Here is a 19,920-nt window from a genome sequence, read left to right as displayed (position 1 = left end):
CTAGAATTTGAACTCAGTTTTCCTGATGCCTAGTACTCTATCCATAGTAGCACCTACCTATTCTTATATTACTATATTATACAAGGAAACAACTGCCTGTACTGACTATTTTTAAAAATTCTATTACTTTCACAATATTGAAGTACTATTTCATTTTAGTACAATGTAAATAGTACTGAAAAACCTTTATGATACAACTTTTTGGTAAATCTTTAAAAAAATAGTATTTCCTATTTTTTCCCACAGAGAAGCTTGTTTACTGGTTTTATGATTGCCTTTTGGAATTGCTAAATCTACATTCCATTCCTTAGATGCATGGATATACGTTTCTTGCTGTCACTTATTAATATAAAATTGTGGGACCAGGCCAGAGGTTTTAATGGTTTATTAACAGAAAGGAGAAGGTAAGAGAGGAGATGGAGGTAGATTTTTCTTAAAAAGGATTAACCTGATAATAGTGTCTCCATTTAGCCGGCATTCAGCCTATATATATATATTTTTCTAGCAGCAGCACAGCACCCTTCTATTCAAGAGCAGAAGTAAAGAGAGCCTCATGCTTCTCTTCTGGTCTTCATGCCCCCACCCCTTGCAGCGTTGTACGCTGATACTCTGCCTGACACCAGGGACATCATTAGGGTATGTGACATCAAACAGGATGGAGGTAATTTTTCTTAGGCACATGCCTAAATACTGACCAGTCAAACAATCCTTACATCTTAATTTACCTTCTTTCATTTGAAGCCTTTGAATGATTCTGTAAACATACTTGTTTTTCATTCCAACTATCTGGAAGTACAAGATTATCTATTTCTTCCTTTGAAAAACAATGTTTTTTTTCAATGAATGGTCATTCAAAAGATTCAAAATTTGGTTCTGGGGCTTCGATGCTCCATAATGACTTGTTTCTTATTATTTTCTATTTTCATGTTCTTCACATTTTAAAAAAGAGTTCACTGGTGTCTTGGTATTGTAGAGAACAGAATCTGAAAGATAATTTAGTTATGTTAGTAAAATTCATGCTACCACTTGACAGCTAACATGAAATTTGTTAATGATATCTTCACATAATTTTTGAAACTACAAATTTTAAGTTAAAACACTTATTCTCAAAGTTAAACCTTCAATACATCAGTGTGATTTGCTATTTCTTGCAAAATTTTTATAATTCCATCGTCAATAACTTTCATAAAATCAGACTATAAACAAACATTTGGTTATCTGATTCCCCAAAGACCCTTATAAATAAGTGTGATTCCAAGTGAGGGACTTCTTTGTTAGAGTAAATTTTCAAATACTTGAACAATTCCACAATTTTCTGTGCTATTTATTTACAATGTAATGTCTACAAACACAATACACTTAAAAGTTTAATCTGCATCATCAACATTTTTTCCTATCACCTTCTTCAGTCTAGCAATCAACAAAACAATAAATCATGCCCTAATATGCAGTGTTCACTAATTTCTATCGTATGAATACTCCCATTATGGCCAATTTCAGATGACCAATGTGATGTCATTGAATGTGGAGCTGAGAAGAGATGATGCACAGTAGTACATCATTATATAGTATTTCTACTATTATATATGTTACATATATTCCATAACAATACATCAATATACTGTATCAAACTTCAAAATCATAAATAACAAAACAGCAAAATAATTCGAAATGAGTATTTATTGCCTTTGTTTCTAAAATATCATTTAATTGTAAATTTATATAATTTAACATTTGACAATGTCTGCGTTTAATAACTGGCTTGCAAAATTCCTGGAAATTTAACAGTTGGCTGGTAAGAATTGCCATGAGCTAGCACACCAGTACATTCCTAGATGTTATAGGAGGTAAGAGTAAGGAAACAGTAGCTTTTAAAGCTCAGTGATCCAAAATACCTTTTTATCTAGAGTTGACAGAATAAGACTGGGAAGGTGTGAGAATAGGTTGAGGGAAATTTTTTCCAAAAGCAAAGATTAACAAAAGTGTGTAAAATGAAAAAATATTAATAACACAACAAGAATGAACAAATTACTTCCCTTTCTCTTCCCACACCCCTTGTTCTAGGTTAGGCCTGAATCAGGACAAACTAGTCTTTCAGGCTTAGAAAAGGATGTTCATAAACCATCTTAATATTTAACAAAAAACTAACCTGCCAGTAGCATGGAGAATTTATTCGGTAAGGACATAACATTTGTAATGGTGACCTGCCTGATCATCAGAAGCATGTGCCAGCTACGCCCGAGGAGCTTCTTGTTCCTTGTGTAGTGGGTTTTTGAAGACAGGTGACCAGGAAGGAAACTATATCAGTGGTATGGAGACATTCCTCTGCAACAATTAATTCTTAAAGATGATTTAATTGCTTTTAGGGAAAACACAGCCTACGTGGCAAAGCCCTTCAAATCTTACTGCAATGGGACCCAAACAGTTTAGTGGGTAGTGCTATTCCTACCATATATGATTCCTTAGTTGACAAGGTGCTAAAGCATTCTTAGAAGTTGTTCCTACACATTCTCATTCCTACCCTAAGAATCTTAGAGCTTATGTTTCCTGAGTATTCTGTTTAGAAGTTACTTTATTCTCAACAACCCTATGAAGTGAGTAGTTGAAATATTTCGTTACCATTTTATAGATGGGGATGCTGAAGCTCTGAGGAGCTAAATGACTTTCTCATAGTCAGCTAATATTGGAATTCTGATCAGCTAAGTCTAGTTAGTGCTCCCACACTGATTACACTATTGAAATCATTTTAGTTTCATAATCTATGTCTCCATTATCCCCTCTCATTTCCCCACTTTAATAGATTAAGGAAACTGAAATTTAAAGAAAGGTTAGTGTCACAGAGCTAATTAGTGGTAAAGCTAGGACTAGAGAACAGTATGAATTAATGGGGGGAAATAAGCATTTATTAAGCATCTACTATGTTATCAGTTGCTATGCTATGCTAAATACTCCACAAAGATTATGTCACTTGAATCTCACAACTCTGTCAAGGTAGGTGGTATTATCCCTGTTTTACAGTTGGGGAAAATTAAGGCAGAGGTTAACTGGGCCTGCTCAAGGTCACAAGCTATTTATTAAATGTTTGGGGCTATAAGGATTAAAATTATGAGATTGGTCTTAAATTAATAAAACTTATTGGAATCACGTGGATAGGTAAAAGATGAGAAACAGTTAGAAAGGAGTAAAATAGATTAATCTAGTTCCCATGTGTGCTCTTAGCCTGACCTCCAGCAGCAGCTCCCCATGGCAGTTCTTTTTACATCCAGTTCAAATTTAGTCATGTCAGAATCAAGTTGAGTCAGTCACGTGACCTATGCTAGGTGACCAGCCTAGGTGACATAAGTGATGTAGCTCCAGGAATGCAGGGACACAGGTAAGACAACATCTCATGGGTGATACTAAGGAGGATTCCCTTCACACAAGGCTGAACTTCAACTCAGATCTTCCTGACTCTAGACTTAGGGTTTTAACCACTCTGCTACCTAGCTGTGTGCATTATCTAGGACAACAGTTAGCACAGCTATGGATATAAATATTTTGGTGTACACTGGAACTTGGGCCTTCTCTCTCTTTGATTTTGTTGGGGGTATATAACAGAAGTAATATCTCTAAATCTTATGGACATTTTGGTTACCATCTTCACATAATTCCACACTCCTTTCTAGAATGGTTGGACAAATTCATAGCTCTAATGGTGTATATTACTGAATTAGGTGAAAGCTCAACCTCAGAGTTGCTTTACATTACATTTTCCCATATAATTTAGAGAGGTTTTTCATATGATTGTTGCTAGTAGTTACAATTCTCGAGAACCCTGTGCTCACATCCTTTGCCTACACATCCATCAGACAATGGCTTTTGGAGTTCTAGGTTTGTGTGATATTAGTTCCCTATCTTGGATAATAGACAAAATTGATATAAAAAAGGAGTTAAAAGAATTTAAAAAAGCTAATATATGCAAAACATTTAGAAAATGAATGTCTAAAAATTTTTTTGCATCATTAAAATGATTCTGTTACTCAAAAGAGGATGTGCATAATCTTTTAAGAATTCTCGTATCTACGTACTTTTAAAAATTGGAGGGCAGCTGGGTAGCTCAGTGGATTGAGAGTCAGGCCTAGAGATGGGAGGTCCTAGGTTCAAATCTGGCCTCAGACACTTCCCAGCTGTGTGACCCTGGGCAAGTCACTTGACCCTCATTGCCTAGGAGCCAATACAGAGAAGTTAAGGGTTTAAAAAAAATGGAAATACAATTTTCTTAGCTGTCAAAAAATTTCCAAAATTAAGTTTCATTGAATTTTGAACCTATTTTTTAAGAGTATAAAAACATTTTAACTTCTGGTTATTTGGCAAAAACAACTGGTTGACATCGAGGAATATATAGACATTTGCTAATGGAGATTTCAAAGACCTTTCACATAATTTGTGATTAAAAAAAGCATTATGCTCTTTAATATGTCTAACCGACATGCACTTCTACTTTGCTATTTTTCTTTGTGTGGAATCCTTCCCATCTATGAAAGTCATTAAAATCAAATAACTAAATAAACTGTAACTAGAGGTAATATATGCAATGTAACATGTATTTATATTTGGGAATGTGCTCAAAATAATTTACTGACTGGGGTACAATAAAAATGTTTGAGAACATTGATCTAATGACTAATACTAGGGCTTTAAATTGAAAGAACAATAGCAGAGATGGCTCCTCTTATGAAGAACTAACTAAAACTGGAAGCGAGAAGCAGAGAAAAGTTTTCTTCTCAGTGGTTCAAGACTTGGTGGTTACAGTGGGAACAGCAGAGAAAAAACAAGTAGTTACCGTGTAAGACCAGGTGGTAGCAACATCTGACAGACTGGCAAGGGACTAGATGCCTGGCAGAAACTTCAAGACAAATGGATAACTAAAGGTCCAGAAGAGAGAATGGGATGACATATCAGTAGCTTTGGAGAATCAGAAGTGTGAGTTTCAGCTATATGTGTTTTCTAGGTATAGACCTTTCCATGAACATTCTTAGATGTGCACATTTCCCCCTCAGTGATGGAGTGTGTACTGGTGGAAGGATATACTCCAGGATTGTGAGGAAAATGTTTTATTGTTACTTTCTAATCTATACTATTTCATAATGTAAAGCCTTCTTACTAATATAGAAGACTTAGTCTTAACAAGCCCACATGTCAAAGTAGCATACTCACATATAACAATACTATTGGGTTTAATAAAAACATGGCAGCCTCGATATTTCTTCTAGGTTAGAGGAAGATGATAATGATGTATATATTTTCTGTCTCTCTCATGAAAATTCAGGGTCTCCCTTTCTCAAACTTCAGCTTCTAATGAATGATAAAAGTATCTCCTCTAAGGTTATAAGCTCTTTCCCAAGGCTTTCCCTATCATTAATAATGTCAGAGTAGATAATCACTTGTTTTTAGAAAAACAAAAAACAGACTAAGGATAAAAATGATCACAGATAGGAAACAAAAACTTAGGCTCCAACCAAAAGCTCTTCCAAATTTTAGGCTTAGTTCCTCAGCTGTGATTAGCACCCATTAAATAATTGCAACTTGCAGAGGAGCAGGGGCAGGAAGTATAATTCTTACCCCTCTGTACATTCCAACTCTTATTCACAACTGGTCAAGATGGATTCCCTGTGTCTTTCTCCTCCCCCCCCCCCCCCCCAATACTCTTCTAATGCCACGTTTAAACATCACAGGTAAAAATCTAGATTGTCATAGTTACTTTCAGCATCTGTTTCCATGGCAACATCTCAGGAAGTATAGTGTTACAATTAAACACTTTTTTTTTTTCTAATTGCCTTCTGGCTATTTAGTAAAAGTTAAGCATATATGGTGGGGTGGCCTCTTAGCTATGGCTTAAAAAAACAACAACAAATAACCCAAGGCACATTTCTTCTGTCTAAGAATCAGCACTAAGTATTGGCAGAAGTAAAGGCTAGACAACCTGACCAAGGTCACAGTTAGATATGAACCCAGGACCTCCTGTCTCCAGGCAGGGTTCTCTACCCCCTAAGTCACTTTAGTTATGGTTTTAAAGAGATAAAAGACCCACAGAGTACCTCTTGTGGTGAGTAATCCTGTCTGAGGACTAATGTGAGTTTCAGGGTATTCCCAGGTGCTCTAAAACAACCAAGAGACCACTTGCTAATGGTTAAAAAAAAAAAAGAAAAAAGGAACTGAGGTATATCTATAGATCTCACCAACACCAAAGCAAAGGACTCCTAGTTTCCTTTTGCTTCCACACAAAACCTGTCAAGCTGCTCATGGCCCTTTTGTGACCTTTCCCTTTACATTTCAAGGCTACCCTGGATTTTAATTTTAACCTAATTTTGTCTATCTAAAAATGGATGAGTATTGCAGAGTATGATCTTTTTCAGATCTGTATCCTACTGGGGGCAAGGTGTCAAATCTTTTTTGTGTCATGGAACCCTGTGGCAGTCTGGTGAAGCCTACATACCCATCTCAGAATAATATTTTTAAATAACTTAAGTACTGTATTTCAGTTTAGAGGCAGTTGAAAATAAAGATGTAATTATTTTGTATCCATGTTTGAAGACCTCCTAAAATCTGTCCAAAGATAGAAAAAATCCACTTTGGGGATTTATAGATCTCAGGTTAAGAACTGTTCTAAGGAATGGCGCTGCTTCTTCTCCTGCCCACATGCAAAGGAAAACCAAGGACCTATTGTAGAGAACTGGTAGTACACAGATCACCTGCCCCCCCCCCCCCCCCAAGCTTCTCCAAATTGATATGCAGACCCATGTTAGGGGAAAGCTTTTTTCTCTCCAGAAACATGAAGCTAATTTTTTTTTAAACCCTTGTACTTCGGTGTATTGTCTCATAGGTGGAACACTGGTAAGGGTGGGCAATGGGGGTCAAGTGACTTGCCCAGGGTCACACAACTGGGAAGTGGCTGAGGCCGGGTTTGAACCTAGGACCTCCTGTCTCTAGGCCTGACTCTCACTCCACTGAGCTACCCAGCTGCCCCTAGAAGCTAATTCTAATTAGAAGCTAATTCTAAACTACTCTGTGCAGAATATTGGTTCATTTTCCTTGGCACTCAGGAACCTCACTGCCTTCTGACAAATACAAAAAGGGGTAAAAGGCTTGAAACTCATGAAACCATTATTCAACGAAGTCTACAAAGTAACCTGTGTCAATTCCTTTAGAATAAAGGTTATTAAAAAGAACTTCACCCCAACCTCCCACCTCAGTACAATGACTACTCAACCTCTCAAGGACTAGTGTCATCTTATCTGCTTTTTGCAGTAGATGATAATAGTTATAGTCGCAGCTTCCTAAAAATACCTTAAAAGGAGTAGGCTTCATCACTTTTTAAAAACCCATAAAGCAAAAGAAATTAATATGACAAAAATGTATTTCAAAATGAAATTATAATATTCTGCTGGTATTTGTATTTAAAATGCATTTGCAGGGAAGCACAGTGGGTAGACAACCAGGCCTGGAATCCGGGACCTGGATTCACATCTGCCTTCAGATACTTCCTAGCTGGTCAAGTCACATAATCTTGTTCACCTAACTCCTGCCCTTTTTTCTGACTTAGTAAGATGAGAAAGTAAGGGTTAAAATAAAGTACATTTGCAGTTAGAAGAAAAGGTTTATCAAATTGATTTTCTTGTAATCTTTTTTTTTTTATAGGAAGCACATTTCATAAATTTTTTTTGGGGGGGGTGGGGTGGGTCATGAATTTGCTGTAAAAACATTTTTTGAAAATGAAGCGTATATCTTTGGTCCCATCTTGGACAGTCACAGGTACAGAGGAGCATCTTCCTTCAACTATGATTAATGTAACCTCTGACTTACTACTTTATCAGTAGCAAGCTCTTCACTCACTTTTTGGATGTATTCTTGATAGCTGTTTGAATGAAAAACTTTTTAACTTTTAACTGTCAGCTGTTGATGATGGCCATGCCTAGAACAATGCTGAAAACATAAACAGGCCATTTCCCACTTTTCCCCCCACTCTGTTAAGACTTTGCTGTTTGGTTGAGAAAATACAATCCTATTTTATTCTTTTTGTAAAACAGATTATTATCTGGCTTTTGCTTTGGGTCATTCCATATCAGAATACAATCTGGATAGAGGTACCATAAGAATCACAGACTGTAGAATTTAAAACCAGTTTCATGTAATAGCTTATGTGTTGTTATTTCTGCAAGTTCTCTACTGTATGGACAAATAGTGCCAACTGTGCTGCACCTTTGCTTTGCAAGTCTTGAGGAAAGCTTAAGGGGCAAAATGATTGCCACAGGCTATATTGTATCCTTTGTGAGTTTCAAAATTCTGTACACTGGTATCATTGTTTCTAGCATCATCTTTCTCCAAACACAAGAATCCACTGAGTAGGAAAGATCGTGCTGGTATGTTTTAAGTGTCTCTGGTACACCAAAATTTCAGGAAAATTTTGCCTAGTTTGTTTGGCATATACTGAATAAATTTACAGCATGCCTTGCAAAAAGCTGGAACTGCACATCAACTGTTAAGTACATACCAGGAGTAAATGCCTTCTGACAATTGGAAGAAAAAAAAAGAATTCCACAGTGAGGATGTTAGATAAAACTTAGTCTGGAGACAGATTTGGCTTCCTTTTAGTTTTTAGATCTAACTGAAGGCATGTCATATTTTAGGAATCAAATACATGGCATACTTTTCTTCAACTAAGTCCACTCCAGAAGCTGTTCCTCATACTTTTCAAAGTTAGAGATCTTGCACTGATAAGACTAGAGCAACAATAATACTTACTAATAGACTCTTCTAATTCATGTACTCTCACAGACCAGTTAGGAATTTTTTTGTTACTTGGCACTCAGCATTGATATGTTTCTTAATGTTTCTAAGCAGTGGCTGACTAAATAAAATTCAAAAAGAAGAAACAGGATTTTTCTTGATGACATGGGTTGTAGGATATACAGTACATTCAGATTTAAGTGTACTATTTAGCTATTGCATCTTCTATTGCCTGAGAAGGAGCAGGCCAATGTTAAGAGAAACCAATTTAACCTTTCAAACATTATGGTATTTCATCTTTTTTAGTTGTGAACTTGGGGCCAATGAGAACTACACTGTGCATTACTATTTAGAATGTCAGCTGAAGAAAGAATCCACTGAAATCAGATAAGAGATGCTCTTAGTCTGTTTTTCACACTGCAATTATAGCACTAACAACCTAATTCACCACATGAAAGTTCATCATCACATATGTTGGATGTGATATTTCTTATTAATTCTAAAATCTGTTCAGATGCTCTTGGACATTTTATCATTAAAGATGCAAGAACAGTTACAGTATTATGACAACCAAACTATTCATTCTGAAAATGGCAAGCCAAATAGAAAAAAAAATTAGTATTAAAAAGTAGAAACTATATGCAATGATATAATTTCATTTTACTCTAAGAAAATTTTATCTACAAGGTTTATAAATATTTGACAAATCCTACTGATATTTTAAGGGGGAAAAGAAAAATTGTGTAGCTGCATATTCATGTTATTAGACAGTAAACTATATGCTGTACAGGTAATATACATAATAGCATATACATTTTATTTGGGCAAAGAAATGACCCAACAGAAATAAATGTAGAAGCATTTCCTCTCATTTACAATAAAAATACAGTGTTTAAGCATGTGTCTATTCTACATTATGGGGATTAGGAGTACAATACTCCCTGATATCTGGAAAATGCAAGTAAAATTTTTTTGGTCCTTCCTTTGCATCAAAAAAGACGTCTGATTTTTTCTTTTTCTTTTACAACAAGGTACAACAGTACCTTGTAAAATCTGGACTAAGAATTTGGTTATGGGTTATATGTAGATCAATTTAAAGTAAAACTACTATATGGAAAAAATGAATCCAAAATAAAAAAATTTTTTTAAATGAAACAAATTTGAGAATAATACTGACTATACTACCTATATAACAGAAGATATTAGAAAAAGAACAACCTTTGAAATTCCCTATTGGTACCCATCATTAGCCTGTATTACATCTCTGCAATCTAAGTTAAAATGAAGAAATGGAATGCTGGTTTGATGATGATGATGACAAAAGCTCATGAATAGAAACGTTCACATGAGACATACGATTCTTGCTGTACAGTTAAGATGCACATACATCATATGTAACAAACACATCACTAATTTATTATACTGCATATGGCACCTAATTACAAATGAACACTAACCTATGACATGTATTGACCTCACCAATTCACTAAATTAATATTTATTAACTGTACTACATTCTTGTCTTTTACATATCAGTGAAGTTGGATCATTATAAAGCTCTTTCTCAACACTGCCTTGCTAATCAGGAGAAGGACAGGGCTAGTCTTGCTGGAGTGGAATCAAAGGTGGAAAAGTTCTGCTTCAGGAAATGCATGGTGATTTCCATTTGGCTTTTCTGCCTCTTCATTTCTTTAAAAATGTTAGTGTAGGTAAGACACTGACTCCTCACACAATTGCTTGACCCTCAAGACAAGCATCATAAAGACAGTTTAACAGTCTTATGCCTACATAAACCCTCTGTAATTTTATCTAACGTAAATCTGTCTTCTGAAACTATTTCTTCTTCATTTGGCACCACTTCTTGTTTAGAAGTACTTAGTTCCATAAGCTCATCCTCCACAAATGCTTCTAGGTCAGTGTCAAAGGGTTTTAGGAAACTCCCTAGCTGCTTCTAGATCAGCAGACACTGCTGCTCCCATTACTTTTACATTGTATAAGCTAAAACTTAAAAAAAAAATAAATTTTTTTTTCAAACTAGCCTTTGCTGGGAGACCCTTGACCTTCATTTTCCTTAGGGAATCATAAGAACTTTGGCATCACACAAGAAGAGTTTACGGGAATGCCTTCTTTAATAACAATCCTGCACCTAAAGGAATGTTGCACTTTCTACCCAAGAGAGATGTGGGTCTTGTGGTTTATGCAAATACTCTGTAGTTGGTGTAGATGCTGCAACAGCTTCAAGGATTTCCTTCTCTTTTTTCATGATATGCTTTACCATCAACTCATTAATGCTACAATGGCGGCCAACCACAGAAGCTGTTTTGCTTGACTTCAGAAGCATATCTAACAATTCTACTTTTTCCTTCAAGTTCATCACTTTCCCATTTCTTGGAAGCACTCTTCCAACTATTAGGAATACTCTGCTCGGGACACATGATTTTAATAAGAGTTTGTGGCATTTAAGTGCCACAAGATATGAGAAATTCAAGATGCAAAGATCACCAAGAGATCAGGGCAAGACGTCACATGCAAAATCACTGTACACACAGTTCGCACCCCCCAAACTAGTGCATAGAACCTCAGTTCTTTTACCACAAATTTAATTTTAAGGAAATAAAAAAAAAAAACCGTGTAGCTGCATATTCATGTTATTAGACAGTAAACTATATGCTGTACAGGTAATATACATAACAGCACACACATTTTATGCATTTATGAGTTACTAAATTTTTAAAGATAGCTCCACATTTTTATGTTGTACTGTTTGCTGGCTTTTATGTTTGTTTCTCAAACTTTATTTTAACTTTAAAAAAGAAACTGTATATTTATGGTATTAAAAGCTAAATATCTTGACATTCTATAACACTATACATATATTCTATGCATTTCTGAGTCCTGAATCTTTTTCTGTGTAGTCTACTGGCTTTCACATGTCCTCTGTGACTTCTGCAAAACTCCCCCAAAATTCCCATCTAATTTCTTATGCCAACTCACTATATATATTGAAACTGTAATGGGGAAAGTTGTGATATGGAAGAGATACCTGTACATCATCGGACTTACATAGCCACATGTTTAATTTCTTTGGTTATTTGACAAGTCTTTATGATGCTAAGGAATTCTGCTTCTGCCTCATGGCTTCCTTGAATTCCTAGCTAGAATCTCACCTCTTACAAGAAGTCTTGCTCATTCTTTTTTTTAACCCTTAACCTTCTTGTAAGTCAATACTGTGTAGGCAATGGGGGTCAAGTGACTTGCCCAGGGTCACACAGCTGGGAAGTGTCTGAGGCTGGATTTGAACCTAGGACCTCCTGTCTCTAGGCCTGGCTCTCAATCCACTGAGCTACCCAGCTGCCCCCATCCATTCTTTCTTAATTATAGAGATTTCCCTGTGTTGATTACTTCCAGTTTATCCTCCATTCAGCTTATTTGTAAAGTTATTTGCCTATTGGCTCCTCTATTAGATTGTAAGCTTCTCATGGGCAGGGACCTTTTTTGCCTTTCTTTGCACTTAGCACAATGTCTGGCACATAATGTTTACTGACTAAAAACAAAAATATAGAAAATGTCACGAAGTATGAAGTAGAACAAAGCCTTTTTGAGTTTCAAGTATCTAAAAACATTTTTATATCAATTGACATGACTAGTAAATCTAGTGTTAACTAGATTATGGAAAAGTCTTCTTGTTTTAAAATCCTTACCTTCCATCTTAGAATCAATACTGTGTATTGGTTCTAAGGCAGAAGAGAAGGACTAGGTAATGTGGGTTAAGTGACTTGCCCAGAGTCACACAGCTAGGAAGTGTCTGAGTTATATTTGAACCCAGGACTTCCTGTAGCTCTGGGCCTGGCTCTCAATCCACTGAGCCACCCAGTTGAACTTTAATCTTGACTTTTACCAAACCATCTATAAAATGTATTAGTGTGGGGGAAGAGGTGAATTCAGATTAGATTAAATATGCTACAAGCTCAATTTGAGCTCTGAGATCACTCTTCTATGATTTTATATAAGAACCACTTTCATAAAAACCAAACAGACAAAATTCACATTTTAATTTGTAGTCCTGACTTTCATATATTTATTTTCTTTCTTTTAAACCCTTATTTTCTGTTTTAGAAACAACCCTAAAACAGAAGTGCAAGGGCTAGGCAAAAAGGATAAAGTGACTTCACAGGGTCACACAGCTAGGAATATCTGAGGCTAGATGTGAACCTGAGTCCTCCCAAATCCAGGCTAGGTGCTCTATCCACTGAGCTAATTAGTTGCCCTTGTTCAATTATTTTTAATTGCTTGAATATTTCACCTTAAGCTAAAACTGTCAAAAACAAAAGTCACTTATATCACCAAACTCACACAGTGCCTCAGGGCCCAAACTTCAGAGCAATCTTCTACTCCTCCATTTGTAATCTCTGAAGAACAAGACATTCACTCAATCCTAAAGATACTCTCTCCTTCCAGTTTCAGTCTCTTCTTTTTCCTTTCCCACTGCCACCATCCTAGATCAGAAATTTATCAATTTATGTCTAGACCACAAAACTTAAGAATTAGTCTGCCTTCCATCTCCTCAACTACCCAGACCTTCAATTCTGGATATCCAACCAATCTTCCAAAAACATACTCTACTCCTGTCACCCTTCGTACAATGTAAAAACAAAAACAACAGCACTACCTAGTAAAGGCTTTCCATCACTTAAAGAACAAATCAATTTGGCCAAAAGTATATTTCTAGCCCCAATGCCTATTTGCTTCCCAAACACTCCTCTCTAGTCAAACTGATTTACTCACACACTTTGCCAAACACACCTCAATCTTTCTTCTCTCCAAGTTTTCACTAGTATCATTCCAAAAGAATGCTCTAATAATTCTGCTCTGCTATCCAAATCCCATTCCTTTCAAGATCACCCTCTGAATTCACTTTTGATAAAGCTTTTTTTTCCTGCCAAATCCTTTTCCTACACATCTTTCTGACTGCTCTAAATGTTTTTGTGAGTACGAAATTTCACAGTTGCCACTTTAATATTGCTTCCACTGTTATTCCCCCCTCCCCCAAATAAATAAATAAACTTTCTATTCCTGGTAAATACCAGGAATTTAAAACACATTTATATATGATCTTTTTATATATCACAGGCTCTTTGAGGAACTCTCTTACTTCTTTGTATTCACCAGAATAATTGGGCTAGTGATGTGTATTTCAAAGTATGCTATAATATTATCAGTTTGCTATAAATATTTACTCTCTCCACAATCTGAAATGCATTTTTATTTCGGTGTGACCTATTGATAAAGGAAAACCAAGGTCTCTGAATTCAAGTGATTATGCAATTCAAATATGTAAAAATGCAGCAAAAGGAAACTTGCCCCAGATTGGAAATTAACCTATTATTTAATTTTCTTTATGGTGTCAAATTCATTCCTCAATATCATTTGAAATGATTATAGAGACTATTATACAATGGAGAGAAAATTATTTCTTGCCCAACTTTACATATGTAATATCGATGCCACACAATAGTAAAAACTAAAATTTATTTTAAAGTTTTTTTGTATCACTTACCAGAAACATTCCAAGAAACAATAAGAAATAGATCCAGATCTAAGGGCTAAAAGCCTTTGATGACTTTTCCCCACAAAATATCAGGATAAATCTGAAAGACAAAGAATCACTTATTTCCAAAATTTTGAGTAACACATATGTTCAAAATATAAAACTTACTAAATAGGCTTTCAAAATATTTTAATTTTTGATTTTTGACAATTTGAGTGATAATGCATGCAAAATGCAGTGGAACTACTTGTCAACTATGGGAGAAGGGAGGGAGACAACACGAATCATGTAACCTCGGAAAATTTATGTGTAGATTTGTTACTGGAATAAAATAAAGAAAATGAAAACGCATATATATTTTAACCAAATGCATATTAATTTGTTTTATGAATTGCAAACAATAGAAAGATATCCACCATGGAAAACTATAACATTGATTCTGCCTGGTCTGTTTCACAGGGAAGCATAAAAACTATTTTATAGGACTCAGCTTATATATAACATTCACTCTATCTCTGCTAATGTTAATACACACAGGCTTCAGAGTAAGAAGGCCTTACCTCAAACACTACATCTAAAGCTTACTATCTATATGATCTTGGACAAGCCAAACTTTCCTGAGCCTAGGTTTCATCATCTTTAAAATGAGGGGATTAGTTTAGATGACTTCTGAGATACTGTCCAGGTAAAGCTCTATGATTCTATAAATCACATTACACTAAATCTGCTTCATCAAGATACTTCAATAACCTTAAAAAAAACCACTGTGAATCTCTTCAAAAGATTCTCTAATCTTATGCCTCCTAGAAATCAGAATCTAACTGAGAATTAAATCTGATATTTGGATATGAAAAACATTAATTCTTAAGGTCTTTACATTTGTGAATCATCTTGATTAAATCTAAGAAAAGTAACTGATATATAACCTAAGCAGAACCTAATAGATTAAAAAGGTCTTCCAAAAAATTATGTAAATAAAAAGAAACAATTTAACTTAATATCTCTCTTCATGCTACTTTTTTTCCCTGAATAGACCCCCAAATACCATTTCACGATGGCACTTTTCAAATGCCCAAATTTTCCACTGTTTATTCTAATCAAAGAAGAAATGTTTCGAACTTTGGATGTTAAAGATAACAAAAATGGTTAAAGGCTACTTGCAGAAGAAAAAAGGAAACTCTGCTTGTCCAATGAATCACAATTTCAGGGTCAAGCCAGAAAAACAACAAACCAAAAAGAGGTAGAAGGAATTCTCATTTTACTAAAAGATTGACAAAAAATTGAAATCTGGGCTCTTTAGACTGTGTACATATCCAATTTACTATCTCCCATGACATGCTAACTAAGATATTTCCTGCTATCTATGCAGCTTTCTTCACAAAAAATACCTTGTGGCAGATAGCACAAATATTACCTTCATTTTGTTAATCAAGAAATAGAGCCTCAGAGAGATTAAGTAATTCACATTCCCAACACCTAGCACAGGATATGACTACTTGGTAAGCACTTAATAAATGCCAGAGCAGGAAGGCACAGCTAGGAAGCATCAGAGATGGCACTAGAATTCAGCTAACTCTAAAGCCACTGCACCATGGAAATAAAAATATTTCAAAGCATTATTTAAATGGATTTAAGATTTCTTTGCTAAATTCTAATGCTAAAAATTTCAATACTACTTATGACATCACAACTGATTTTGGTGGACAAGACCACAACCTAATAAAAGTACAGTTGATATAGAATAGGTTCTTGATGGTGACCTATGGAAATATTTTTTAAGTAGTTTTTTTTGACCAGAGACAACAATGGAGCCTTAATATATTACAACATAAACCTGTACTTTATGAGAAAAATTAAAAGATGCTTTATGTAATAAAATCTTATCATCAACTTAGTACCCAGTACATTGTACATAGATGTATTGTACATAGATGGCATAGTCAACAGCTGTTGAAAAGGGTTTGGGGGTAAATGATGAAGGGGCAGTTGTACTTTCCTAATTACATTTCCTCAAGCTAATATTAATAGTTTGCTAATAATATTCACTGGCTGGGCTACAGAAGGGATGGAGGAAAGAAGGCACAAAAAGAAATGGCTTAAAAAGTCAAGGATAATAACAATAAGTGATTGCCATTAATAATTCACAATGCAAATGAATTTTGGAAAGAAAGCAGAGATACAGATAGTTGAATATTTCTGCTCCTATGATTATAATTTTGCTTTTATCAGGGGGAAAAACCCTTAGAAGAAATATTAAAAGGGATTCCATATATACTAAAAGATTATACTATAAAACAGATATAAAGCAAGCCAGAATGGAAGTATCATCATTTTCCCAAAGCACCAAGACTCAAAAATCTGTGGTTTGTTGTTGCAGTCTGCCTGTTCTCCCTTCAAATGTCTCTCCCACAGAACCCCTTCTTTTTACTGATCCAGGGTCTTATTACCCTATGTCTGGAAGACTGCCAACAGTGTCCCAATTGGTCACCCAGTTTTCACTCTACCTCTTCTCAATCACCTTTCAAGCTGGCACCGGATCAGTCTCCCAAAAGTGTCATTTTGAGAATGGTGCTTTAAGACATTTTCAACCCTCTGTTTAAAGTTTTGACCTGAAACTCAAGTTTCTCTCATATCTGGCTTCTACCTATCTTTCCAGCTTCCCCTCCCAATACTTTATCTCTCTACAAACTCTTAGTCAAACCAACGTACTTGAAACTCTGCAAACTCATTTTCTGCTTACTTTTGCTATACCTCCAACATCTAATTCACCATACTCCAAAGCAAGCTCCCCTCTTTCATCTTTGCTCATTAAAAAAAAAGCACAATACCCATCCTCACCCTTCTTTCAACAATACATCACAATCTAGCTAGACTTCTTTCTGAATAGGCATGAAATTTCATTTCTAGGCTTCTCTCCACCCATCTCCCCCAAATACTCAACATTTTCAGGATTACTTAAGGACTCACCTCAGCAACAAATGTTGAATGACTTTCTGAAGATCACATAATCTGCATCTCCATACAGTAAAACTGCAAAGTAATAATTATGAGAAGTAAACTTTCAAAGCACTTTTATCTCACTAAATTTGATTCTCCTGAAATAGTTTAAAGCTAACTAAGGATATTGTGAGAATAAACAGGTACATAAAACAACTTAAAAACCAAAACTTTTAAAGTCTGGATCGATAGTTTAGCATATGCCAATTTTCTCTTTATATTAAAAAGTTAATTAATTAGGAAACAAATACTGTCTAGAAAATAGTTTGAACAAGTTTCTTTCTTCTCTAATTAAAAGTCTATTTAGTTTAAAATCCAGGTACAGTGCTTAAGTATCCAACCCAATCTCATGTTAATCATTATTTAAGACTTAAAAAAAATCCTTAACTACTGTTGTCCAGTTAATGTTCCACTAAACTTCAACCAAAGTGATTTCAAATATTTTCGATTAATAGAACCATTTTATAACTGCTGAATCAATTGTTACAACACTTCTTGGGAAATAGCTATTAGAGGACTGCTGGACTTAATACATCCCAGTGAAATCTCTATTTTTAAATGCGAATTGCGGTTTTACACATCCTGACCTTGGGCTAGCAACTATCAGGGTAAAGGAGGAAGGAGAATTCTTGAATCTTGAGACCCAGGGCTTCTTCGGATTCCCTGCTTCACCGGAACAACTGCTTCGTTGGCAGGGTGGGTCTGGCGAAAAATAACTTCTTTCATGCTTGAAGGAATCAAACTGTGGATTCTCTGCACAAAAATCAGGGACGCAAGAGAAGCACACATGAGATAGTGTGTGATCACAGTGAGTCGGAGTCCAGAACACACCTTCTTTATCCATATAGGCGAAAAATGGGAATGATCCACCTCGGAGAAAGGTAAGCAGACTCCACCCCCTCTTCTCCGGCGGGAGAGAAGGCCTCTGGCCCCCCCTTTTTGTCCCCCCAGTGAGGAACTTACACGGCCACAGCCGCCGCGAGGCCCCCTCACTTCCGGTGTTGGGGCCGCTATTGCTGCGACATCCCCCCCACCCCCCAAGTCGGGCAACCAGTCTTCAGTTGACCTTTGTGGGTGGAACCCAATTTGTTCAGTCACTCACTGTGCTCTCACCCGGGACGGGACGGTGAACGCCTAGCCCAAGAGAACGAATCAACCTGGGAAAGACTCCGCTCCCCTTCTCTTGAAGATTAAAATGGGAAAGAGGTACCGCCACTGCTGCCGAGACAAAATGGCGCCGAGAATAGGGTCTAGCGCAGGCGCCTTGTATAGTCTCTGCCCCGCCCCCGGTGCAAGCCCCTCTCCGCAGCTTTGAGTTCCGTTTCCATGGGACACCCGCCGCCAATCCCTGCTCTGGGCCGCTCTTCCTGACCCCCGAGTTCACCAATCAGTGTTCACTCAAGCACATCCGGAGTCATCACCACCAATCATTTCTTAGGATCTACTGACTCAATTCCCAACTCCTCCAATAATGTTTGTCTCCTCACGTAGCCAATCATAAGTGGGACCTTTCCTACCTGCTGCTTTTCTTACCAATCGGTGCACTCAAGGCGTTACATCCAATCGGGACGGCGGGCAGCGAGCTCCAATGAGGAGCTCGGACGGGTGCTCCATCGTCATGAGGAGCCAATAGGAGTTCGTGTAGGAGCGAGTCTGCTCAACAGCTTGTTATTTGGTGGATTGTGGCAGTAAATCGGGGCGAGCGGGGGACTGGGCGCAGGAACTGCCGCCGCGGCCAGGAGTGGTGCTGCCCGGACGGGGGCCCGCTGGGGTCAGTGTGGCGGGGGGGATCGAGAGCTGACAGCGCGTACTTGAGCCGCAGTTGGTAGGTGGGGAGAAGAGGAGCGGGGGCTATTGAATGGGCGAAGCGGTAGTAGCAGCTGGTGCTGCTGCCCGGAGTCCCGGTGCACTTAGAGGTTTGGAGGTGGGGGTGGGGGCGGCGGAGAAGCAGCAGCAGCAGCAGCGGGAACCGCCGCTGCCGATTTTCTTTTCTTCCTCCCTCCTCTCACCCCTCCTCCGGTTCCCGGGGTAAGATGGCTGTGGGGATGGCCGCCCCGCTAAGTTTGCTCCGGCGGAGTGAGGAGCGGGGCTGCTCGTGGGAGAGGGGTACCAACTCTGCGGCGCTTCCTCCTCGAATGGGTTCGGTGGCTGGACTGGAGCGATCGGGGTGGGGACCGGGACGACCGGCGCCTCTCGGAGAGGCACAAAAAAAGTTGAGGCGGGTGAAGGGAGGAGACAGTGGCTGCCACTGTGCGGTTCTTCTCCCCTCCCACACCCTGTCCCGGCTGCCTCCCTTCCTCTTCTCCACCCCCTCACTCCCCCCACTCCCTCTCCCCCTCTCCCCCTTTCTCCTTTTCTCGGGCTGCGGGCGGCTGTTGCCTCTCTGGGACCCGGAGCCGCTTCTCCTGCTTGACATGGTGCAGAGCTGGGGGAGGCAGAGCAATGGCGCCGTGACACACCGCCGCTGCTGCTGCCGCCGCCACCGCGGGCACCGGGAGGGGGGGAGGGGAAGAAGGGGAGGGAGAGGGGGAGCGGCCGAGGAGCGAGCGGGGCGGGGTGGGGGCCGAGAGGCGGGAGAGGGCGAGCGGAGGGAGACACGGACCGCCCTG

The 19,920-nt window shown here is 37.8% G+C and overlaps 1 protein-coding gene and 1 long non-coding RNA gene across 7 annotated transcripts in view; one reads left to right on the top strand and one right to left on the bottom strand.

Annotated features, from left to right (window-relative positions):
• Positions 1-370: 370 nt before the first annotated feature.
• LOC123237768 lies at positions 371-14,406 on the bottom strand. Its single transcript, XR_006505479.1, has 2 exons — positions 14,324-14,406; positions 371-983 (listed from the first exon to the last, which is right to left on the bottom strand). It is a non-coding gene; the product is annotated as an uncharacterized LOC123237768 (long non-coding RNA).
• A 4,600-nt stretch (positions 14,407-19,006) lies between these two features.
• The window catches only part of ARID4A (AT-rich interaction domain 4A), a 106,716-nt gene continuing 105,802 nt past the window's right edge, over positions 19,007-19,920 (top strand). For 5 of the 6 annotated variants that reach the window (XM_044664891.1, XM_044664892.1, XM_044664886.1 and 2 more), the window contains exon 1: positions 19,023-19,136. The gene's annotated coding sequence lies outside the window, so the exon portion shown is untranslated. Of the gene's footprint in view, positions 19,137-19,920 lie in introns of all 6 variants that reach the window. The other variant, XM_044664887.1, reaches the window with a different exon arrangement.

This window comes from Gracilinanus agilis, chromosome 2, assembly GCF_016433145.1.
Source record: "Gracilinanus agilis isolate LMUSP501 chromosome 2, AgileGrace, whole genome shotgun sequence".
Classification (NCBI taxonomy): Eukaryota; Metazoa; Chordata; class Mammalia; order Didelphimorphia; family Didelphidae; genus Gracilinanus; species Gracilinanus agilis.
The sequence above is the reverse complement of the archived record's forward strand: the minus strand, read 5'-3'. Positions and strand labels throughout refer to the sequence as shown.